Raw genomic sequence first — 13,398 nt, 5'->3', positions numbered from 1 at the left:
AGCTCTGGAATTGTCCCCATCTGAGCTCTGGAATTTTCCCTGTCTGAGATCTGGAATTGTCCCTGTGTGAGCTCTGGAATTGTCCTGTGTGAGCTCTGGAATTGTCCCCATCTGAGATCTGGAATTGTCCCCGTGTGAGCTCTGGAATTGTCCCCATCTGAGCTCTGGAATTGTCCCTGAGTGAGCTCTGGAATTGTCCCCATCAGAGCTCTGGAATTGTCCTGTGTGAGCTCTGGAATTGTCCTGTGGGAGCTCTGGATAAGTGGTGGTGCTCAGGATAAACTCCTGACCCAGTTTTCCACTGATTCTTCCCCAGTTTTCCACTGATTTTTCACCATTTTTAGACATATTTTGACTCATTTTTCACCATATTTTGCCCCAATTTTCCACAGATTTTGCCCCATTCTACCATGGATTTTGCCCCATTTTTCTACAGGTTTTGCCCCAATTTTCCACATATTTACCCCATTTTCCACTGATTTTACATCATTCTTCCATGGACTTTACCCCATTCTTCTACGGATTTTGCCCCATTCTTCCACAGATTCTCCCCCATTTTCCACTGATTTTTCCCCATTTTTCCACGTATTTTACCTCATTCTTCCACAGATTTCCCCCCATTTTTCCATGGATTTTGCCCCAGATTTTTCTCCCATTCTTCCACAGATTTTCCCCATTTTCCTACAGATTTTTCCCCATTTTCCCCCAGCTTTTGCCATGCCCATCCCCACGTTACCCAGCCCGGGCTGGATCCCTCTCCGTGTGCAGTAGCAGCTCCGGGTAGGATTGCACAGGGCTGAGCTTTCCCAGCGTGTGCCGGGCGCTGGGACAGTTCCCCTGAAATCCCAGCACCTGCAAGCGGTTACTTAGAATAATAAATAACTGATAGATTATCAAATAAAGCCTTGCCTTGGGATGAGGTCATCCCTGCCCCGTGTCCTGCGTCTCCCAGGGTTTGGAGCAGCTTTCCTGGGCTAAATCCCTCTTGTATCAGGCAATAAAAAACTTGTCGGGATTAAAGAATCAATTAGGAATTGGCCAAAGGGGCAAAGCGTAACCCAAACACGCTGATAAAATCCAGTAGGTGATTATGGGGAGGGGTTTGATTTCCTTGGGCTTCGGAAAGGGATAATTGCTCCTTCCAGAGCACGGAGCAACACGGGCTGGGTGGTTTTGCAGCTTTATAGAGGAGGAAATTCTGGTGTTCGCTGACAAATGTGGGGACATGCCACAATTTAGGGCTGAAGGGGGTCCTGGATGTGAGAAGCATCATTCCCTGGTTGGGAAAATGATCTTGGAAATCTTTCCAAGGGCAGGTTGAACGGGGCTGGGAGCAGCCTGGGATGGTGGAAGGTGTCCCTGTGGCAGGGAGTGGAACCAGATGAGTTTTAAGGTCCCTCCCAACCCAAACTATTCTGGGATATTCCATGACTGGGATGCAGCAGGATGGGCAGGGATGTGCCACATCTCTGGCGCTGCCTCTGCTCTTCCACAGGCACAGGGAAACAGAACAGAATTCCTGGGAAAATGGATTTTCCCAGCTGATGATGGCAGGGAGGGGATGGAGCACTCCCAGCATGGTGCAGGAGCAGGGAGGAGTTGGATTTTAGGGGAAAAGAGCCCGATCCTGGCTCGGGGACTCTGTGCCACCAATCCCTGTTTATTCCCTGTCTGGCCCAGCTTCCCACTCTCCCAAAGCTTTTCTTTGTGAAGGAGATCCAGGGACAGAAGATTCCCCCAAAGCAGCGTGGTGCCAGCACATCCCAGGAATGTCTCAGCCTCATCCCAACCTCCTCCAGCACAGCTCCATCCTCCCCCAGCAGGTCCAGGCTTGGTCTTTTTGGGATCATTCCAGCCTCATCCCAACCTCCTCCAGCACGGCTCCATCCCTCAGCAGCTCCAGGCTTGGTCTTTTTGGGATCATTCCAACCTCATCCCAACCTCCCCCAGCAGGTCTGGGCTTGGTCTTTTTGGGATCATTCCAACCTCATCCCAACCTCTTCCGGCACAGCTCCATCCTTCCTCAGCAGCTCCAGTCTCCTCGGCCTTTTTGGGATCATTTTGGCCTCATCCTAACCTCCTCCAGCACAACTCCATCCTTCCTCAGCAGCTCCAGGCTCCTCAGTCTTTTTGGGATCATTTCGGCCTCATCCCAACCTCCCCCAGCACAGCTCCATCCTTCCTCAGCAGCTCCAGGCTCGGCCTTTTTGGGATCATTTTGGTCTCATCCCATCCTCCCCCAGCAGCTCCAGGCTTGGTCTTTTTGGGATCATTTCGGCCTCATCCCAACCTCCCTCAGCAGCTCCAGGCTCAGCCTTTTTGGGATCATTTTGGCCTCATCCCAACCTCCCCCAGCAGCTCCAGGATCAGCCTTTTTGGGATCATTTCAGCCACGGGGCAGCCGTGTGACAAATGCCAGGGGGCACCAGCCTGTGCGAGTGGAGCCCTCTGGGTGTTTTTGGGGTGTCTGACTCTGCCCTGGTTACCCGAAATGCTGCCCGGGGCTCTGCCCCACCTTCCCCCTGTCCCCCTGTCCCCGCAGGAGCACAGAGCAGGAACTCGGTGCTGGCCAAGGTTGCCCAGCTTGGCCACCCCAGCCTGTCCAGGACACGCAGAGGTGGCACCCAGCAGCTGCTGGCCTTTCCTCTGCCCCTCTGCTCCTCCTCACAGCAGGGTGGGCATCGGGCAGGAGGGGCAGCAGGTGCCACCCCAACACCCGCAGCTCCCTGGCTGAAGCGATAGGTGGAATAAATCAACAGACTTTAAATAAAAAGTTAAAATTCATCAGTAGAATGCATAATTCTACAAGCTAAAATAGAAATAATGCATTTTGTCAACTGAAGTGAATTTTAAAAATCTGTTTCAGTCACAGATGCCACCGCTGGACTGTCCCACCGCGTGCTGAGCTGTCACAAGGAGGTGGCAGCCGGGCTGGGGGACAGGGACGCTGCACATCCCGGTTTTCCTGTTTACCGCTGGTTCTGGGAAGGGAACAATAAATAATCCCTCCCAAGTGGCCAAGTGTCGGGGCAAAAATCCAGCGGGGCTGCCAGGGGACAGCACAGCACGACATTAACACCTTGTCCGGTGGGCAGGCAGCGTCGGGGGGGAGGAGATTGCTCCCAAATTCCCGAATTAAGCAGGATCCCTGCACCTGTGTCCTCAGATATTCCCATTCATCCTGGAGAGGAGGCCGGGGCTGCGCAGCTGCGGCAGCATTATTCCCCCTCGCCCTATTTGCATATCAATGAGCCCCTGATTAATATTTAAAGAGCCAGCTGTCCGAGCCACCTAGGGAAGAAAAAAAGCTCTGTGCGGTTTTTATTGATTTTTTTTTCCCCCTTTTTTTCGGGGATAACACTCACTGCCCTTTATGGAGCGCGCTTCTTTTTTTTTTTTTTTTTTTTTACCCCCCTCTATTCTTTTAGTCGAAATTAAGGAGAAGAGGGGGGTAAAAAATATGAAGGAGTTATCAGTGAAGGAGTTGTGCTGCTCTCAATGCTCCTCAGTCCTTTTGTGCAGGGGCGCAGCTGCAGGAGCAGGTTTGGAGGGGCAGGAGCCGGCGGGCGCCCATGGGAACGGGATTTGGGAGCAGGAGGAAACTGGGATGGGATTGGGATTGGGATGGGATTGGGATGGGATGGGATGGGCCAAAGACCATCCTAGGTCGGGGGTGGCTCCTGTGTGGTGGAAAAGTCTCTCCTCCATCCCGAGCTTCCAAGGAAAGGCTCAGCAGTCTCTGTTGTCTGGTCTCAAGGCAGTTTATTGTGAGTTATCTAAAAGATTTTCTCCTTGAGCTGCTGTGGTTTGCTCACAGCTCAGGCAGAGGCACACACACACCCTGACATCCTCTCTGACTCCTTCTCTCCTTCTTCTTTCTTCTTCTTCTTCTTCTTCTTCTTCTTCTTCTTCTTCCTCTTCTCCCCCCTGCCCAGGGCTGCTGCTGTCTTTTATATGGTACATTACGTGTTCCATGTTCACAGTTTTTCCCAATGCCTATTCCCTATATTAAATGGTGATTTTCTATCTTTTATATGGTACATTACGTTCCATGTTCACAGTTTTCCCCAATGCCTATTACCTGTATTAAATGGTGATTTTCTATCTTTTATATGGGACATTGCGTGTTACATGGTTACAGTTTTCCCCAATGCCTACTACCTATATTAAATGGTGCCTTTCTACTCTAAACCAACCTGTGAGTGCCAACATCACCAAGAACATGGAGGAGAGGAAGGAGAAAGAGGAGAAACAGGACTGGCCTACATTCCTCCATCTTAAAACTTCTGACCCCATGTACAAAGTAAAAACCCCCCTGTACAGCACTCAGAAATTCTTCCCTCTACTTTGTGACTACTTCTACTCTAATATCTAAATTTTTGTGACTTCTTGTTCTTCCTGCAAGGTTGGTAACTCATCCCATGGCTCAAACCCAAAATCACAGCTGTTTGCAGCTGTGCCAGGGTCTAAAATGCTCCTGACCTGGAACCTCCAAAAATGTCTGAGGGACATTTTGAGTTCTGATGGGATGGGACGGGATGGGATTGATGGGATGGATTTCCACCCTCGGAGCTCCCTCCCTGCACAGCTGCTGCTCCCAGAGGGATGCAGGGAGGGATGCTGGTGGTGGTGGTGACCCGGGGGAATCGCGACACAAAATCCTGGCTCGAGGGGGCTGATCAATGGAAATGCCATCCAAAAAAGAAGGAATTGGTATTTTCCTTGCCTCCCCAGCGCTGTTCGTGGCCCACTGGTTTTGTTTCCAGCCTTAAAAGTTGTCATTTTAACAGACCGTTCTCCAGCTCCCCCAACACTTTATTTTTTTTTCTTTTTTTCTTTTTTTTTTTCCCCTCGAGCATTTGTCAATAATCCCCCGACAGCGGCAGCTTTGTTATCCCAACTAATTGGAGTCAAGTGGGGCTGCGAGAAAAGATCCTTCCCGCGCGAGCCCTGGGAAAAAACGCGAAAGGATTTTAATTTTCAATAAAATATGCAGATAAGGAGAAATTACCGCTGGGGAAGGGGGCTGGGGGAACGCTCAGATAATAACGCCGGCTCCGGGCGCTTAATGAGCGATGCGGGCTGGGGCTGGGCCACAGCTGCACCTTGTAGGGTTGCAGGGGTATTTTGTGGAGGTGCGGGGGTTGTTTGCTGGGGGCGCTGAGTTCGGGTCACGCGTTGTTGTTTTATACAGACGGATGTGGGAAAGGCGGGCAGCCCTCTGCGGTGGGAGCGGGGTGCTGGGGAATGCTGCGGGATGCTGCGGGGTGCTGGAGGGTGCTGCGGGGTGCTGGGGGATGCTGCGGGGTGTTTGGGGATGCTGGAGGATGCTGCAGGATGTTGGGGAATGCTGCGGGGTGTTTGGGGATGCTGGGGGGTGCTGCGGGATGTTTGGGGATGCTGCGGGGTGTTGGGGGATGCTGCGGGATGTTTGGGGGATGCTGCGGGATGTTTGGGGGATGCTGCGGGATGTTTGGGGAATGCTGCGGGATGTTGGGGAATGCTGCGGGATGTTTGGGGATGCTGGAGGGTGCTGCGGGGTGTTTGGGGAATGCTGCGGGGTGTTTGGGGATGCTGCAGGGTGCTGGGGGATGCTGCGGGATGTTTGGGGATGCTGCGGGATGTTGGGGGATGCTGCGGGGTGCTGGGGAATGCTGCGGGGTGCTGGGGGATGCTGCGGGGTGCTGGGGAATGCTGCGGGGTGCTGGGGGATGCTGCGGGGTGCTGGAGGGTGCTGCGGGGTGCTGCGGGATGTTTGGGGATGCTGCGGGGTGCTGGGGGATGCTGGGGGATGCTGGGGGATGCTGGAGGATGCTGGAGGATGGTGGGGGATGCTGCGGGATGCTGGGGGGTGCTGCGGGATGTTGGAGGATGCTGCGGGATGTTGGAGGATGCTGCGGGATGTTTGGGGATGCTGTGGGGTGCTGCGGGATGCTGTGGAACGCTGGGGGGTGCTGCGGGATGTTTGGGGATGCTGCGGGATGTTTGGGGATGCTGGAGGATGTTTGGGGATGCTGGAGGATGTTTGGGGATGCTGCGGGATGTTTGGGGATGCTGGAGGATGTTTGGGGATGCTGGAGGATGTTTGGGGATGCTGGAGGATGTTGGGGATGCTGCGGGATGTTTGGGGATGCTGGAGGATGTTTGGGGATGCTGGAGGATGTTTGGGGATGCTGGAGGATGTTGGGGAATGCTGCGGGATGTTTGGGGATGCTGGAGGATGTTTGGGGATGCTGTGGAACGCTGGGGGATGCTGCGGGATGTTTGGGGATGCTGGAGGATGCTGGGGGATGCTGCGGGATGTTGCGGCTCTCGTCGGGCCGGGGGTGGTCCTGGAGCTCCTCAGGCTGTGCCACTGCCCCAGCCCGGGCCCGCTGCTGGCAGGGATGTGCATTTTGGGATGCTCCACATGCCCTGCCCGACGCTTGGCCCGGATGGAGGCAGCGAGATGTTCGCTTCTGCTGAAATAAAACCCCCTCCAGTTTTCCCCCGGATGCTGGATTTGCGGGATTTGGCTGGGTTCACCCAAAAATCCCCTCCTAGGGCTGGATTTGCCCCAAAATCCCCTCCTGGGCTGCTGCTGGGCGCTTTGGAGGGCACAGGCACTGCCGGATGCTGTTCCCAGACGAGTTTTCCAAAGCGATGGGATTGAACATTTCCTGCTGAGGGGTCTCACCTCCTTCCCCGAGAGAATTCCCACAGGAATTAGCCCAGGGCAGAGCTGAGGAGGCTGCAGGCAGGGCTGTGGTGCTGTGGCCGCGCAGAACGGGTGAGCCCCGCCTTTCCCCAGGTGAATTTTGCTTTTCCCAAGGGAAATTTTGCCTTTCTCCAGGTGGATCCCACTTTTCCCCAGGTGAATTTTGCCTTTCTTCAGATAAATTTTACTTTTCCCCAGGGAAATTTTGCCTTTCCCCAGGTGAATTCTGCCTTTCTCCAGATAAATTTTACCTTTCCCCAGGTGAATTTTGCCTTTCCTAAGGTGAATCCCACTTTTCCCCAGGCGAATTTTGCCTTTCCCCAGGCGAATTTTGCCTTTCCTAAGGTGAATCCCACTTTTCCCCAGGTGAATTCTGCCTTTCCCCAGGCGAGCCCTGCCTTTCCCGGGGCTCTCTCATCCTCTGAGCATCACCCCAATCCCCCTTCCCCATCTCTGCTCCCACCTCGTGTTCCCCCAAATCCCAAAGCAGACGGGCTGATCCTAGAAAATCCTTCTGGTTTTCCAGCAGCAGCCAGGCTGTCCCGGGCCTGTCCCCATCCTGTCCCCAGCCTGTCCCTCGGGGAGTGAAGGATTTGCCCTACGCCTTTAACAGGGAATTCTTTGGCTCCCTGGGGTGGTTTTGATGGAATCCAAGCTTTCTCCCTGTCCCCTTTCACTCAGCCACTTTCCCTCTCCGCTCTTTTCGGGCTCTTTAAGAGCCAGGGTGTAACATTAAGGTGATTTACAGCACCCCTGGAGTGGAAGGGCACAGACTCAGGGATTTTTATTTTTTTTCTTCTCTCTTTTCCTCAGGTGAAAGAAACCCTCAAACGTGAACTCCCAAGACATTACAGCAACCGCCCCGTCAATCCCTGATTTACAGGCTCAGATTTATGGCTCCACAATTATTATTCCACTCGCAGATCTTTTTATTTTTTCTTCTTTTTTTTTCTTTTTATTTTTTTTTCCCTGGGTTGTTTTAGTGCTTGTGAAAGGTGAGGGCTTTGACAGCTCCTGGAAACAAAAGCCTTTAATATCCCCCCTGAGTGGGGCTCTCCCAGGGAAGAACAGAGAGGCCAGGAGGGCTTTTCCTCCTCCTGCAGATTGGCTCACTCCAGGCTGGGCTTCACCAAACAGAGCACAAAGTTTGCCCAAATTAAGCCAGGACTAATTAGCAAAATCCACTCCTGGTGCCTGTGGGGTGCCCTGGGATCACCCCCGAGGGTGCTCATCACCCCCAGACCCTTCCCAAATTTTTTGGGACACCTCCAGCCTCTCTAGGAGAACTCGGTCCATGGGTTACCCTGCTCTGAGGTTATTTTTAAGCCCCTCTCCCACCTCCACCCTGCAGTTCCACCAACATTTTGGGGCTCTAAACTAAACCGGTGGCAGTTTAAAACACAACAGGCGTGGAATGCCAGGGAGTAAAAAATCTCCTTAAAGCATACGTGGCTTAGAGAGGCAGGGATTAAACCTTGCTGGAGCTTGGGAAATAAAGCCAGAGCCCTGCTGCACTTCATTAAAGGACATTTCTGATTCAGGAGAGACATTAGGCTGATTCAGGAGAGATTTAGCCGAGCAAAACCCGAACGGGAAGGGACAGGAAACTGTAGGATTGGTTGCATTTTCTATTTCGGCGTTTTTTCGGGTCACTGTGCCAGCAGCTGTCTGGCCAAGCCCTGAGCCCTGCAGGATTTGTATGTGCATCCCAAAAAATCCATGGGATGGGCTGGATGCTGCTCTGCTGAACCCACAGCTGCTGCAGGGGAAGTTCAGGTTGGATATTTGGGAAAATCCAAATCCTGGGACAGGCAGGGATCCCCATCCCTGGAGGGATTCAAATCCCTGTGGATGTGGCACTTGGGGACACGGGGCAGTGGTGGCCTCGCAGTGAATGGTTGGGCTCAGGGGTCCCAGAGCTCTTCTCTGTGATTCCATGATTTCACAACTCCTGATTCCCAAAACCCTGCTGGGCTGGAAAATCCCACTCCAGGCTGGTTCCTCCTCACCCCCACCCGTGGTGGTGGCAAACCCCAAAGAGCTCCGAGGCCACGGGAGGGTTCCCTGCTGCCCCGGGGTCTGCAGCCATCCCGGAAAGCTGGGACAGGGCTGGGGTGCTGGGATCCTGCAGAGCCCGGGGCTCTGTGGGGTGGCACACCTGGGACAGGGCTATGGGGTCTGGAAAGGGTCATGGGATCAGGACAGGGCTATGGGGTCTGGGAAGGGTTATGGGGTCTGGAAAGGGTTACGGGATCAGGACAGGGTTATGGGATCAGGACAGGGCTAAGGGGTCTGGAAAGTGTTATGGGATCAGGACAGGGCTATGGGGTCTGGAAAGGGTTATGGGATCAGGACAGGGTTATGGGATCAGGAGAGAGTTATAGGATCAGGACAGGGTTATGGGATCTGGATAGAACTCAGGGACCAGGGCAGGGTTATGGGGTCTGGACAGGGTTATGGGATCAGGACAGGGCTATGGGACAAGGACAGGGTTATGGGATCAGGACAGAGTTATGGGGTCTGGACAGGGTTATGGGGTCTGGACAGAGCTCTGGGATCAAGACAAGGCTATGGGATCTGGACACAGCTCTGGGATCAGGAGAGGGTTATGGAGACCAGGACAGGGCTATGGGATCAGGAAAAAGCTCTGGGATCAGGAGAGGGTTATGGGATCAGGATAGAACTCTGGGATCAGGACAGGGTTATGGGGACCAGGACAGAGCTCTGGGATCAGGAGAGGGTTATGGGATCAGGATAGAACTCTGTGATCAGGACAGAACTCTGGGATCAGGACAGGGTTATGGGGACCAGGACAGAGCTCTGGGATCAGGAGAGGGTTATGGGATCAGGATAGAACTCTGTGATCAGGACAGAACTCTGGGATCAGGACAGGGTTATGGGATCAGGATAGAACTCTGTGATCAGGACAGAACTCTGGGACCAGGGCAGGGTTATGGGGACCAGGACAGAGTTATGGGGTCTGGACAGAGCTCTGGGATCAGGAGAGGGTTATGGAGACCAGGACAGAGTTATAGGATCAGGACAGGGCTATGGGATCTGGACTGGGTTATAGGATCTGGATAGAACTCTGGGACCAGGGCAGGCTAATGGGACCGAGACAGGGCTATGGGATCTGATTAGAACTCTGGGATCAGGACAGGGTTATGGGATCAGGACAGGGTTATGGGATCAGGACAGAGTTTTGGCTCCCACCATGAACCAGGGTGCTGCTCCCGAGCTGAAAGCAGAGCAGGAGAGGTCCCGGCGGAGCTGCTCGGGCAGCTCCGAGCATTCCCACCACGTGTGTCACGCTTCCCTGGATAACCACGGCGCTGGGACAAACAAAACAAAGCCCCCAGAGCCCCCCTCCCTCCCTCCATCCCTCCATCCCTGCCAGAGCAGCCCCAGCCTGGCAGCCAGGCCAGGCCCTTGCATGAGTGAATGGCTCAGCCAGCTGGAGATGGAGCAATTTGGGTCAAATCTGCCCCTGGCCCGGTGCCACGGCCTTATCTCGCGTTCCACTTGCTCCCCCCCTCAGCTCGGGGCTTGCCCTGAGGTTGTTTTGAGTGCAGGGTGAAGATTTTTGGGGCTGGAGGCGGTACCTGCTCAGGGTTCTTGTGCTGGTTTGTTATGAGGTCATGTTTTTATTCCTGGCTAATTTTTCTTGCAGCTGAACGCAAAGGACAGCAAATGGAATTAGCAAAGAGCTCCGCCGAGCTATTAATGTTCCCCGCGGGGGCACGGGGGGAATTTAGGCACTCAACAAGTGCATAAACGGGGCCATAAAAACGTGCCCAGGGTGTTGCAGCTCCGAGGGGCTCTGGGGGCTGCCCACCCCCCTGCAGGGACGGGCTGGGAGCAGCTCCAGCTCCCCAGACCCAGGGGATTTTCCTCCAGGATTACATCAGTAGCAGGAGGATGCTGAGTGAACTGTCTGGGAATCTCGAAGGCGAGGGGATTTTTTTTTTTTTTTTAATAATTTTTTTTCCCCTCCCCGCTCTCCTTGTGATTATGTAGAAGATAAAATATGTTCTCAGGGATGTGCTGCAGAAAGGGACATCCTGGTTTTCCAGGATCTGGGAATGGCAGCTCGGTGTGGGGCTGGCCTGGGGTTACTCCCTGTCCCTGCCCACTCGGTGATTGTGCTAAATGGGGTCAAAAATGCCCTTTTTGGGTTCCCTGAGTCCCTGTGCCCTCCCGGGGGTCCTGACCCCTCAGGGATTGTCCCGTGGGATGGGATTTCCCATGGGACGCTCAGGGATTGTCCCGTGGGATGGGATTTCCCATGAGGATGCTCAGGGATTGTCCCGTGGGATGGGATTTCCCATGAGGACACTCAGGGATTGTCCGTGGGGTGGATTTCCCATGAGGACACTCAGGAATTGTCCCATGGGATGGGATTTCCCATGAGGACACTCAGGGTTTGTCCCATGGGGTGGATTTCCCATGAGGACACTCAGGGATTGTCCCATGGGATGGGATTTCCCATGAGGACACTCAGGAATTGTCCATAGGGTGGATTTCCCATGAGGATGCTCAGGGATTGTCCGTGGGGTGGATTTCCCATGAGGACGCTCAGGGTTTGTCCCGTGGGGTGGATTTCCCATGAGGACACTCAGGGATTGTCCGTGGGGTGGATTTCCCATGAGGACACTCAGGGATTGTCCATGGGGTGGATTTCCCATGAGGATGCTCAGGGATTGTCCCGTGGGATGGGATTTCCCATGAGGACACTCAGGGATTGTCCGTGGGGTGGATTTCCCATGAGGATGCTCTGAAGCTTTATCCCTGTTGTCCCTTTCAGGCAGCTGAGGGGTGCAGCTCTGCAGGACAAAAATCCTGGTGCTTCCAGGCATTCCTGCCGGGGGATTACACCCCAAAAGAGACGTGGGGTGGGCAGGACCAGAGGAGATCCAGCTGGAGACCCGCCAGGCTGTGGGGACATGTGGCGCTCAGCCCAAGGACTCAGGGATCCAGTGGGGATGGATGAGGTGTGCTCAGCAGTGCAGCTTCTTTAAACCTTCCCCCAGATTTACTCTGATTCAATATTTTACCAAAAAAAAATTTAAAAAAATAATTTTAAAAAAAAGAGAAATTTTAATATGGGGAAAAGCAGAATTCTAATCGGCGACGGTCTCCAGTAAATCTTTGTGGTCCCACATCCTCCCCCAGCACGGAGGAGGCTGGAGGGGCTCCAGAACTCCAGTTTGAACCAAAAGGAGCTAAAAAAGCAACAAACAAAACCCCCCAAAAAACACCCCAAAGTTGGCCAGGGTTTCTGTCACCCCTTCCCCCCCCTTTCGGATCGTCTCTCTCTTGTACAAGGCTGCTGAAGGCAGATAAGGGAGGATCTCACCCAGCTTTTCAAAGTGGTGGGGAGGAAAAAAAAAGGCCAAAAAAGCAGCCTTTGTGAGGGGCTTTCTGAAGGGCTCTGTTCTGGGAAGGTTGGAAATAGCACAAAAACATCCTTTCTCACTAAATTGTGGCGCTTCCAGCTCCCAGCTCCACCACCACCCAGATGTTTCGAGGCTGATGCTGAGGAGGAAAAAAATAAGAGGCAGGGCAAGAAACACAGGGTGGAACTGGCCCAGGGAAACCTGCACTGCTTTGTGTCTTCATTTTTGAAACAGGGAAAGGGTTGGAGAAGGAGATTCAGAGATTGGGAATTAATATCTTCATTAAGTCCATTTAGTTATTATCATCTCTTTATCAGCTTGAGCTTTAAGGCAGTATTCTGCATGCTCAGCCTGGAACGTATTTGGTGCTATCCATTTTTTTCCTCTGCTTTTTGACCTCATTTTCCCTTTTTTTTCAGTGCATTGCTCCTGAGTTTCCCCAACCTTTGGGCAATTATCGGTGCGAGTCCATCGCTCTGCTTTTAAAATTTATTCAAGAAGGAGAGGGGAGCCTCCCCTCCTCGGGAGGCCGGATGGACGGAGCGACTCTGTTCCTACCTAATTGATTAGACAAGGGAAGTTAAGTGTGAAACTCTTCCTTATTGTCCGTATCCTCTCCCTAATTATCGTGTCTCGGCGAGAACATCCCCGAACCTTCAGGCCCCGCTCGCTCCCTCCCTCAGCCAGAATTCCTCCAAACCTCCGGGCGGCTCATCCCGAGGGCTCCGGGCGCAGCAAACCCCGCAGGGGTGGGAAGGGGCGGCCCCGCCGCCCCCGCCAGCTGTGCGCGCCCAGCTGTGCCGCCAGATGTTGGTGGCAGGAGGAGGCACCGCTGGCTCCCCCGTCCCGACAGCTGTGCCGGGCACAGGGGTGGCAAAAGGGGTGGGGGGGGGTCAAGGCAGCGACCGTCCCCACCCCAACCCCGCTGCTGCCAAATCCCGGGATTTGGGATTTGGGAGCTGGGAGCTGGAGCATCCCTGCTCCGGAATTTCGGAGGCTCAGCGTGGATTTTTCGGGTTCTCAGACCCCTGGCAGGACCGAGGGGACATTCCCGTCCTGTGCCCTGCTGGGCTGCTCCGAGCAGGGCTGGGAGCGGTGGAAAAGCAGCGCCTGGAGCCTGCGGAGCCGGGGAAGGCTCCAGCGCCGGGGCCGCGCTCACCGGAGCAGCTCCGCCGGCAGGAGCTGCGCCCGGGAGTGTCCTGGGGGTGTCCCCGGGCACCTGTGCGGGACATCGCCGGGCTGGGCTGGGACCCGGGATTCCAGGGATCCCCCCATTCCTGGTGCTCCGCACGGCTCGGCTGTCCC

Source organism: Lonchura striata, chromosome 14 (assembly GCF_050655825.1).
Source record: "Lonchura striata isolate lonStrDom1 chromosome 14, ASM5065582v1, whole genome shotgun sequence".
NCBI classification, from domain to species: Eukaryota; Metazoa; Chordata; class Aves; order Passeriformes; family Estrildidae; genus Lonchura; species Lonchura striata.
Note: the sequence above shows the minus strand (reverse complement) of the source record.